Raw genomic sequence first — 12,174 nt, forward strand, 5'->3', positions numbered from 1 at the left:
GATCTTCAAAGACAGGTAAAAAAAAATGCTAATTCTGCTAATGTAGGTTTTTATGTATATGCTCTGAAAAGGTAAAGCAAATTAATCACCAGCTTTACCCCCCTAATATATATCTGTGTTACAAATATATTACAGCATGTCAGATCTGAGGAGATATATCTGAACAGCAGTGGTTAAAAGAGCATTTCCCCTTTTCATGCTCTAATACAGTTATTTTGATCTTTCAGTCTTCATATTTTTTTTTCTTCTCATCAAAGGAATGATGGTGCCAGAGATTAGGATGTTATTTATTTCCCTCTCACTGTCCTACCCATGTTAATCACTCGGAGTGTCAACAGCAGCAGCAGCAGCAGGGCCTGTGTGAGGGGCCACTCTGCACCTCCTGCCCACCCACACCACCATCCCCTGGGGTCACCTCCAAAAAAACCTCCAAAATGATGGAAATGCCGTGCAGAGGGCAGGGAGGGAGCAGAGGGCAGGGAGGGAGCACAGGGATGATGTTGGGGACACACAGCCCCATCCCTGACAGCCCAGCTCAGCCTCCTGCATCCCTGGGATGGGTGTGGAGCACACCAGGAGAAGGAGACACTGATGGTGGGTGGCAGGGGGGGGTGTTAGACACCACCAGAAATCCCTGTTGTAAATCACACACGGCTTAGAGAGCAGGGAGATGGAGAAGATCAACAGGGAAGGAGGCAGAGGGATGGGAGATGGTGGCCAAGGAGTGGGCATGGCACTGCCCTGTCCAGCCTGGGCCGTCCTGGCTCTTCAGCCAGCTCCCAGGGCTTTGGACTGGGGTCTGAGCAATGTCCCTTGACCTGGCTGAAAATTGCCTTGTCCCTAGAAGGGATTGCTCTGAAGTTGAGGTTGAGGATGAGCCATCCTGGCTCTTCAACCAACTCCCAGTGCTTTGGACTCGTGTCTGAGCAGTGCCCCTTGACCAGACTGAAGGTTGCCTCATCCCTAGAAGGATTTTTCTCAGGTTGAGGTTGAGGGTGAGCCATCCTGGCTCTTCAACCAACCCCCAGTGCTTTAAAATCGGGTCTGAGCAGCATCCCTTAACCTGGCTGAAGGTTGCCTCATCCCTAGAAGGGTTTGCCTTCAGGTTGAGCCATCCAGGCTCTTCAACCAACTCCCAATGCTTTAGACTCACGTCTGAGCAGTGCCCCTTGACCTGGCTGAAAATTGCCTTGTCCCTAGAAGGATTTTTCTCAGGTTGAGATTGAGGTTGAGCCATCCAGGCTCTTCAACCAACTCCCAATGCTTTGGACTCATGTCTGAGCAGTGTCCCTTGACCTGGCTGAAGGTTGCCTTGTCCCTAGAAAGGTTTGCTCTCAGGTTGAGCCATCCAGGCTCTTCAAGCAACTCCCAATGCTTTGGACTTGTGTCTGAGCAGTGTCCCCTGACCAGACTGAAGGTTCCCTCATCCCTAGAAGGGTTTGCCCTCAGGTTGAGGTTGAGGGTGAGCCATCCTGGCTCTTCAACCAACCCCCAGTGCTTTGAAATTGGGTCTGAGCAGCATCCCTTGACCTGGCTGAAGGCTGCTTAGTCCCCAGAAGGGTTTGCTCTGAGGTTGAGGTTGAGGGTGAGCCATCCTGGCTCTTCAACCAACTCCCAGGGCTTTGGACTTGTGTCTGAGCAGTGTCCCTTGACCTGGCTGAAGGTTCCCTCATCCCCAGAAGGGTTTGCTCTGAGCTTGAGGGTGAGTTTGGAGCTTCCCCATGGAGTCTGGGCTGCAGAAGCTGCAGTGGCCATCCCCAGGCTGGGCAGAGCTGACCCTGCAGAGGACAGTGACTTCACCCAAACATGGCTTTCAAAGGGTGGTGTGAGATCCCAGAGCTTAAAGCCCAAGTGTGGTGTCTGCTGGCCACTCCTGCAGGTAACCAGCAGGGATGGACGGATGGATTTGTTAAGAGGGGAGGCTGGTGATAAGCAGGTATCTCCATAATTATTCGCAGAGATTAACGGAGCAGGTGCACCCCGGGCATAACTAATCCTTGAGAGACAAGGAGCAGGCAAAAGACTGCAGGAGCTGCTGCCTTTGAAAATAGGTTAAACCAGTGACATTGCCCACCATCAGCATTGTGCTCCTTGCCTTTAAAATGCTGACACTCACAGGTTTGATGGTAACTAGGCTGCGTGGGGGCACCTTTGCTTTCACATCAGATCTGCTGACATGAACAAGAGTCGATTCAGATGGGCATCCAAACATTAAAGTCCTCCCCTATTTCCATAAAATGATTGGCAGGATGCCTACTGCTAGCGGCTGGTAGCGCTGCTGATAAATGGCATCTTGATAAAAAAAAATTTGGGCTGTTTTAAAGGAAAAAAAAAAAAAAAAAAGGCAAGCACACTCTTATTCTAATTCACTCAGCTCCTGACAGATGAGATGGCTCATCTGTAAAAATTAGATCCTGGTAACTTTGCTGTGTGTGTAGAGAAGGAAAAAGAGGTTCCAGGGGCTGGACAGGGGCATCTCCCCTTCCCTGGCACTGAAAATGCACAGCTGGGGACTCAGCAGAGAGTGCACAAGATACAGCAAAGGTCATCCCCAGGAAAAGGAAAAGGGCTTTCCCTTTCCAGGTCTTGAACTGCTGGAGCTTTCCACGGAGTCCTGCGGGTAAAATCTCGCTGGAGCAGCTGAATTCCAGGGTCGTTTCTAAGGCACAGAGACCCAAACATGGAACCAGGTCCTTCCTGCAGCTTAAAAGTGAACCTCACTCTGCCCCCACAATATCACAGACTTTGTTCTCGCAGGTAAAAGTCACCTAGTTATGTTGTGAAGCCTCAAACAGGAACACAGAGAGCTCCAGGAACATTCCCTGCCCACACAAAGGAAACAAGGACAGAAAAACCTCAAAGAATCCTTGGTGCTGCCACAACAAGCCCCAAGCCAGAACCAGCAGCAGAACTCACTGAAACCAGCCCGTGGTTTGTGGAGCTGCTGCTTTCCCCTTCTCCCTCCTGCCTCAGTGCTGCCTCCAGATGTGCCGACAGCTGTGCCAACACCCGCGCCCAGATGTGAGCCGAGACATCTGCCCATCAGCCTGGCACCACCTCCAGCCCTTCCAGAGATCAGCACCCGGCAAAACCAGAGCTCAGAGACACAGAACCCACCCTGAGACTGGCACTGAGAGCCCAAAACAGGCACTGAGAGCCCAAAACAGGCACTGAGAGCCCAAAACAGGCACTGGGAACCCAAAACAGGCACTGAGAACCCAAAACAGGCAATGAGAGCCCAAAACAGGCACTGAGAGCCCAAAACAGGCACTGAGAACCCAAAACAGGCACTGAGAACACAAAACAGGCACTGAGAGCCCAAAACAGGCAATGAGAGGCCAAAACAGGCACTGAGAACCCAAAACAGGCACTGAGAGGCCAAAACAGGCACTGAGAGCCCAAAACAGGCACTGAGAACACAAAACAGGCACTGAGAGCCCAAAACAGGCACTGAGAGGCCAAAACAGGCAATGAGAGGCCAAAACAGGCACTGAGAGCCCAAAACAGGCACTGAGAGCCCAAAACAGGCACTGGGAGCCCAAAACAGGCACTGGGAACCCAAAACAGGCACTGAGAACACAAAACAGGCACTGAGAGGCCAAAACAGGCACTGAGAGGCCAAAACAGGCACTGAGAGCCCAAAACAGGCACTGAGAACCCAAAACAGGCACTGAGAGGCCAAAACAGGCACTGAGAGGCCAAAACAGGCACTGAGAGGCCAAAACAGGCACTGAGAGCCCAAAACAGGCACTGAGAACACAAAACAGGCACTGAGAACACAAAACAGGCACTGAGAGGCCAAAACAGGCACTGAGAGCCCAAAACAGGCAATGAGAGCCCAAAACAGGCAATGAGAGGCCAAAACAGGCACTGAGAACCCAAAACAGGCACTGAGAACCCAAAACATCACAGCAGAGCCATGGGCAGCCCAGGGAGAGCAGGAATAAGATTTCCCTTTCCCACCAGAGCCACAGGAGGCTCCTGGCAGCCCAGGGAGAGCAGGAATAAGTTTTTCTCCATCACATCCCTGCAGGAACCTCCCCAGGGCTCCTGAGCACCCCCAGGCTGGTTTTCCCCAAGGCCCAGCACAAGGAAACACAAAATTAAGAGCAGTGACATCCCTACCTCGATTCCCGTCACGGTCCGCTGGAAGTCGCTTGGAGAGTTTCGAACCTGCCTGGCCACGGTGTGATGTGACATCGTGGGGAATTTACTGGGGGAAACAAGAATAAAATAAAATAAAATAAAATAAAATAAAATAAAATAAAATAAAATAAAATAAAATAAAAAACCCCCACAAGTGTGAAATGTGACTGTCGATAAAGTAATCCTCGGCAATCAGACAAAATTAATTGTGTGAACATCATTGATCAAACCCACTTAATACACTGGGTTTGTGGAAAGCTGGAATGTAATTTCATTACCAATCTGCTCCATCCTAATGAAATTTCTAATAACACTTTAATTTTGATTTCGGTTAAGGAGAGGATGATGGAGATTTTCTTTTTTGCTTCTCTTGTAAGGTTTTATTTTATTGGTTTTTTTCTGCGATACTAGAGGATACTAATTTTTTTTTTAATTTGACATTTTATTAGCAGGGGGGCTTAATATAACAACACAGATAAAAAAAAACAAAATTACAAAACAGACAAACCTTACAGAAATAGAATTGATGTCAAACTTGGGGAAGGCTAATTTTAAAGAAATTGATTTATTTTACGAGTGGTGATTTGGTTTGTTGGGTTTTTTTAAAGTTCTAGCTTATTTTCTGACCTATAGTGATTTAAATAATCCTGGTTTGCAGTGGAACAATGCTGGGAGAGGCAGCACCATGCCTGTGTTTGTAATGGGTGGATTAAGGGTGAGCAGCCCCACGTTGGGAGCAAGGCCCCCTCAATTTGGACACCAGCAAGATTTCACCTCTGAGGTCAAGCTTCAAAAGGCACAGGGAGACCCCCAGGGCAGAGGTCAAGCAGGGCAGGGAGGGCAGGTAACTGATCCCAAATATTTGGGATTTACAGGGAAATCCCTCTGGGATATTCCCCCTGCACCACAGCCCTGCCTGCTCTACCCCATGGGGTGATGGCAGAGAAAGGTGCCAGCAGAAATTAAAATTGGTGCACTGCACCTCAGGATTCCAGGCCAGGGGGAGCATCCTCCTGCCTCCCCGGCATCCCTGGATCCCGTGGGAGAGTGTGGTGTCAGGGGAAAGTGGCACCCAAGGGACAGATCCTTGGTGACCTTGTTTTTTATTGCAATGACACAGACTCTGGGCTTTGCAAGGATGAAAATTACTCTTTTATTTTAGGGACGTGTCTATTTTATATACCATTCTACACAGACCAATGTGACAAACTTCTTTCACTCCCATTGGTCAGAGCAGAGGGACATCAAGAAGAAATCCCTCCTAGGGAAAGGAATGAATAACACAGCACAGTTTACAAAAACGCCTTTCTTGTTTACAGAAAATTTTCTGGGAAATGAATTTCAGAAAAACCAAAACACCCCAGGCAGAAACCAGGGCTACACCTTGGGTGACTCTGCCCTGTGCCAGGTGAGCTGACCCTGTTTTGCACCACAACAACACAGACTCTGAACTTTAGAAGGCTGAAAATGACTCTTTTATTTTTGGGATGTGTCTCCCTTTTATACTATTTTACACAGACCAATTGGATTGGTGACACAAAGACAAACCTCTTCACTCCCATTGGTCAGAGCAGAGGGATATCAAGAAGAAGTCCCTCCTGGGGAAAAAAAAAATTAAATCAAAGTACAGTTTACAAAAACACCTTTCTTGTCTACAGAAAATATTCTGGGAAAAGAATTTCAGAAAAACCAAACCACCCCAGGCACAAAACCAGGGTTACACCCACCTACCCATGGAGGAGCTGGGCAGGACAAGGTGTCTACCTGTGCTCAGGGCTGCAAACTGCATTTCACCTGGAGCCTGAAAAACCCAACCCTTCTGCTGCTTTTTTTTGCTGCAAACACACATCCCTTGTGTTCAGCACACAGGATAGGAGAAGCCCTGCTCCTGGAGCTCCAGGCTGTGCTGGCAGTGCAGGCAGGGATGGAAATCCCTGTCCTGTGCAGGGATGGAAATCCCTGTCCTGTGCAGGGATGCTCAGGGTGCACTCTGATGTCTCCCAGAGAGTTTGGGATGAGCACACAAGGGAGCACAGAGCACGCTTTGCATGCCTTGCTGCAGGAAGGTGATGCTCTTTGCCTACTGAGCTGGTGCCTGTCTCTGGTTATTTCCATTCCCAGCAATCTGATGTGTTTTGGAGATTTATTCATGACTGGTGTAGTGAAAAATTGGAAAAGGCTTGCAGGATAGCCATGGCCTGGAGATCCAGCAGCTGATTGAGGCTACAACTGAATTACTGTCACAGGCATCAATGCAAGGTTTACTCTGGCGAGGGGGGAAGTTGAATCTTTATATTAATAAGTGAACATGAACTATCAGAGAGACTGGCATATGTCTGCTGCCGGGCAGGGCTGGGAAGGAGCTGTCACATCAAAGGGGGAAACTCGAGCAGACAAATGGAGAAGCTCCAGTGCCCCCTTCACGTTGCTCAGAGGTGTCTGAGCAGGGAGAATTTCATGGTGCTCTGAATTTTCAGCTCAGAGATGCCTGGGACTGAATCCCTGACAGGGACTCTTGGCTAAAGCACAGGGGAAAAGCCTTGTTTGAAATAAAGCCACGGTGGTGACACAAGGGACACACTGTGCTGATAATGCACACCCAGAAATCCCAGTCCAGCCAGGAACACCCTGAGAACTCAGAGAAACACCTTTAACAGGAACCAAACCTATGGCAAGTGCTGTAGAAATGATAATTTTTGCCCTGTTTCCAAAAAGAAAAGGAAAATGTGCTGGTCAGGGCTGATCACTGCCCTCTTCCTCAGCATCTCCTCCTCCTCTATGGTCCCCACAGTGACCACTTTCAAAGCTGCCCCACAATTATTCCCACATCAAGCACAAAAAACTCCTTTCCCATCTTGTTTTCCACCTGCTGGGTGTAAAAGGACAGGAGGAAACATCCCTTTCCACAAGGCTGGCTCTCCTCAGACCTGAAAACAAAACCTCAAAACCTGTTTTGAGAAAACAAAGCAAATAATCAAGGAGGGGGTTGCAAATAATCAAGGAGGGGGTTGCAAATAAGCAACTTTTGATTTCTTTTAACCAGATTTAACCCATCCCAGGGCTCCTCTGAGCCAGGCTGTGTGAGCTCAGTCCTGCGAGGGAGTTTCCAAGGGGAGGAGAGAGGAGGTTGATCCTGGTCTGGGATGGATGCTGCACCAGAGATCCCCTGAGCCAACATCCATCGTCCTAAATTTTCTTGCCTTGTGAGGGTTTGTAATTTTGTAGTGGAGATTCTCATGCAGCTTCATGTAAGCTATGGATATATTTATTAAATATATATATAATTATATATAAAAGAGATAATATATATTATATAAAAATATATAATTATATTTTAATATAAATATTAAATTTATATATTATATATAATATATAAGACTATATAATATATATTTATATATATTTATATGTTATATATATAAGAATATACATAATATATATTTATATATATTTATAGGTTATATATATAATAGATAAGAATATATATAATATATATTTATATATATTTATATGTTATATATATGGATATATATAACATATATTTATATATATTTATATGTTATATATAATATATAAGGATATATATATATAATATATTTATATATTATATATATAATATATATAAAAATAAAAGTATTTCTCCTCTAGGAGGATAAATACGACTGATGGTGATATTCACTTACGAGGCTGAAGAAGTGACAACCCATGCAGCCAATCTTTAGCCTTGCATAAAAATTACATATAAATGGAATTAAAAAAAAAAAATTAAAATAGAACTTTCCTGCCTGACCTTCTGCTGTCTCCCTCCTCCTTTGTGTGTCCAATAGTGCAACATACACCCCTCCTAAAAATGAGACCCCCCTGTATTTTAGAGGTTTATAATCCTTCTGCACTTTGCTAATCATTAATTAGCAAAGTGTCCTTGGCAAGGAGCAGAGAAGGGACTTTTTCCCCACAGAAAAAAGCAGCAGAGCTGATTCCCCAATAATTTATTGCTCCAAACAAAGTTGCAGAGCAGCGACCAAGTATGTGGGAAAGGTTGGGGTGAAAAATTATTTACAAAGCGAATGCCCCGAAGACACTTGTACTGGACAACAATTACGGCACCTTAATTAACTGAAATTTAGTTCACCCGTCGACTGAGGCATGTCCAGTGCTAAAGTTATGCCACTGCTGCTGTCTACGAGTGGTTAATGAATATAAATCAGATGGTTTATAGTTAGTGAACATGTAATAGGCTTGCAATGAGTTGAATTCCAATGCGAAATGCCCGGGGATAGGAACATGCCATCCATAAAATATATATAAATAACAGATTTACATTTCTACAAGGAGGAAAAAAAAATACCACAAAGCTGTGTTGCTCCACATCTTGGTTTTGTCTTATCTTGACCGAGATGAGCTGTCTGGGAGAGACAGGGGATCAACAAGGAGGCGTTTTAGAGTCTGAGCACTCAAAGGGCAGATGCTAAAAGGCCAAAATTCTCCTGTGTCCTTTTCTTTTCCCTCCCAGGCAGGGAGCCCTGTCCTGCAGGTTTGTCCTGAGCCTTTGAGCAGCACTCAAGGTGACCCCTGGAGGTGCAGAGCACCTGCTGCAGGTACCAAAGGCTGGCCAGAGGCAGCTGAGGCCACTGGAGAGGGCAGGGCTGCCTTGTCTTGGCTCTGGGGAAGTGTCTGGGGACAGGGCTGTGCTTTGTGGCTCCTTCTGCATGAACCTTCACTGACAGAAAAGAGCAGACAGCTAAAGCTCCAGCTCTAGACAGAATTCAGGATTATTGCCATAATACTAAGCTTTTTGATGAGAGTTTACATACTTTCCTTTAAAGTCCCTCAAAACAATCTATATTGTTTTCATTCCTCTTGGTGATGGACTTCTGTATCGACCACTGGAGTTCCTCTCAATAACCAATCATTAACCAAATCCCAAATACTATATAAACCCTAAATCATAATAAACTGCCTTTTTTTCTCTGCTTCTACCTGACAGGTGAGTGTGGTTCTTTTCATGTCCATAATTGTGACACAGGATAACAAATAAAACAGCAGCAATACCCTGGCCCTCGTTCTGCAGTCAGTCCTGAGCACAGAGTTTGCAAAAAAAGCAAATCCCTCCAAGTTCTTTGAGAAATAACCTGAATTTTGTGCCAGCTGAGAGCTGGGTAGGCCTGGCCAGAGTCCCCTGCACCTGGGTAAAGCTTAACCCAGGCTTGGCATCATCCAAGGTCTTGTTCTAGGTCAGGTAAAGGATGGAACTCTGCTGATTTTGAGCCTCTCACCCCACTCCTGGCAGGCAAAACTCCTCTGGGTCATGCCCAGAGAAGCCCCAAATCCCAAACTCTTGGGGAAATTGTTGGCACCAAGCCTGAGGTAGGAACAGCCATCAAAAAGAAAAGAAAAAAAAAAAAAAAAATTCCACCCAGTGTCAAAAAAACCCCCAGCCTCAGCTCTTTACATTTCCTTGCTGCAGAAGCAAGAAATTGTGGACTTTATTTATTGCACAAATTAGGTGCAAGAAAATTATTTTCTTAATGTGAGACTTGATGAATGTTCTCAACTCTCCACCCTGCTAGGAAGAGGGGATTGCAATGAAAATTATTTACAAAGCATGTGCTACCCTGCAGGGATATTTATTCAGGCAGGGGATGTTTCCGCAGATTTTGTTGACAAAGGCAAATCAAATTACATTTTTGTGAACATTACGACGAGCATCTTGATTTGCCATGGACATCAGCTGGCTCCTGACTGAGCCTGGGAAGCAGCTCGGGCCCAGCACCCTCCAGGCACCTACAAAGGTGGTCATTTTTTTTTTGGGGAACAGATGGGTAAAGTGCTCTGCAAGCTGTTCATGCTCTTCTAAATATTGACTGGGAGGTTTTAAAACGTGTATAAATTGTTATATATATAAAAAACACGCTTGGATTAAAGATGGTTAATGGATCTGGGGGCAAGGGGAGATCTCAGGAGGTCCAGATGAGGGGTCAGAGCCCCCAAATTCCTGGCAGAGCAGGAAAAGCACCCACCATGTGTGTGAGCACAGAGCTGCAGGTGTGGACTGACACACAGACCAAATGGGCAATAGCAGCATCTCAAATCCAGTTATTATTATTGTTTAAAATGACTCCTTTAGGCAGAGGACACAGAAGAGCATCCCTGGCACAAGCTCCTCCAGCAGGAGCTTCACCTGCAGTTCCTGCACTGGCAGGGAGGAAATGCTGCTGCAGCATCAGGGCTGGGATTTCTCCTGAATTCCTGCATTAATATCATGATCCAGCTTTTTCCATGGGGCTCAGGGTTAACCTGAGATCGGGCCAGGCTGGGGATGCTTTGGGAAGAGCACAGGAGGACTCAGGACATGGATTCTCACAGCAGCAAGAAAATTTTGGAGCTGCTGGAAAATCACCTCAGTGATCCCGTCTGATTAAACCCGTGGGTCTTAAACTTGGTCTTCAATCAGGTCCCTGGGAAGTCCCAGCAGATTTCAGCATCCCTGTGCTCAGCCATCATAATGACTTGTGAGTGATTAGCTCAACCAGCATCTCACCCAATTCAATTTCCATGGCTGGCCTAGCCCTACCAGGGAAGACATTCACATTAATTTTTACATAATTAAATCAGGAATGACCCCGGTGCCAAATGAAATAAAACCTCACTTCTTCCTGGGCTTCAGTGCACTCAGCTCAGCTTTAACCCTCAGAGCACGAAACTTGGCTGGAAGGGACAGAATTGGCTCCAGATGTTCCTCCAGGTGTTTTCCAGTCCCTCCACCTTCCCCAGGGTGAGTGACCCCAAAGCCCACCCTGCTCCCAGTTCCCCATCACAGCACCAGAAAAAACCCCTGGCATGGACAGTCCTGCACCCCACTTTGACTTTTATATTGAATTTTCTGGAAAAACCCAAAATGAGCAGCACAAGAGCCATTGAGTGATGTCCCAGCTCCACGATTTCCAAGGATCACTTGATTCCATGAGCCAAAATTTGTCTGCCTGTCCATCATGAGCTACATCAAGTCCTGACCACCTGGAGAACCTGGTGCCCTCCCAGGAGAAGATTTTCCTTCCTTGTCAACCCTTCCCAAACCTCTCTCCCTGCTGCTCCTGCCCATTCCCTGGCATGTCTAACGAGGATAATTACTGAATATTTCATTAACCAACTCCCCCTTTGGAGGCATCAGCATTTCCTCACTTCTACTCTAATTTTAATTGTTGGGCAAACATGATCTTTGCAGAGACAAAGCCTCATTCCTCTCTCCCTCGCAACGCTTTAAATCAATACTAACCCGGGGCTGCTCGGAATTATTTAATGAAAACTATTTTTGACAGAAAATTGGTTTCTTGACGAGGCAAAAAAAAAAAAAAAAAAAAAAAAAAAAAAAAAAAAAAAAATATATATTTCAAGGGGAAAAGTTTTGTTTTGTTGAGAAGCCAAAACTCTTTCAGCTTTTATGGGAAGGTCAGATCTCAGTTTTTATTTTAAGGTCAAGATCTTAGTTTTTTACTGGAGGGTGAGATCTCAGTTTTTAGTGGAGGGTCAGATCTCAGTTTTTACTGGAGGGTCAAAATCTCAGTTTTTATTTTAAGGTCAGAACTCAGCCCTTTGTCCTGGGTAAGGGGAAGGTGTTTGGGCAACCAAGGGGGTGAAATCCCATCCTGGAGCCCTGTGACACCTGTGGAAGTCACAACCTTCACGCTGTGACCTGTCCCACTGTGACAAACACGTGGAGCCCAGAGCTCAGTGCAAACCCTCAGGGCTCTGCCCCTGCTCGTTCACCTTGGGGTGAAATTAGTGATGGCAAGAAAAAAAAAAAAAACCAACAAAAAAAACCACCTTACTCAGGTCTTGGCTAATGATTATCCCATTAAAGAATCAGCTGACATAATATCATTTGGTGGTTTTATAAACCTCGGTGACAACAAGAATGATGGGGGACTAAAAGCCCTGACAGCTCAACTGGCCAGAAAAAAAAAAAGAGGAAGGAGGAGGAAAATTCAGCTGGTTTGCTGGGCTGTGAATTTCATAGCACTAAAAAAA

Source organism: Zosterops lateralis (assembly GCF_965231275.1).
Source record: "Zosterops lateralis genome assembly, chromosome: 19".
In the NCBI taxonomy this organism is placed as follows: Eukaryota; Metazoa; Chordata; class Aves; order Passeriformes; family Zosteropidae; genus Zosterops; species Zosterops lateralis.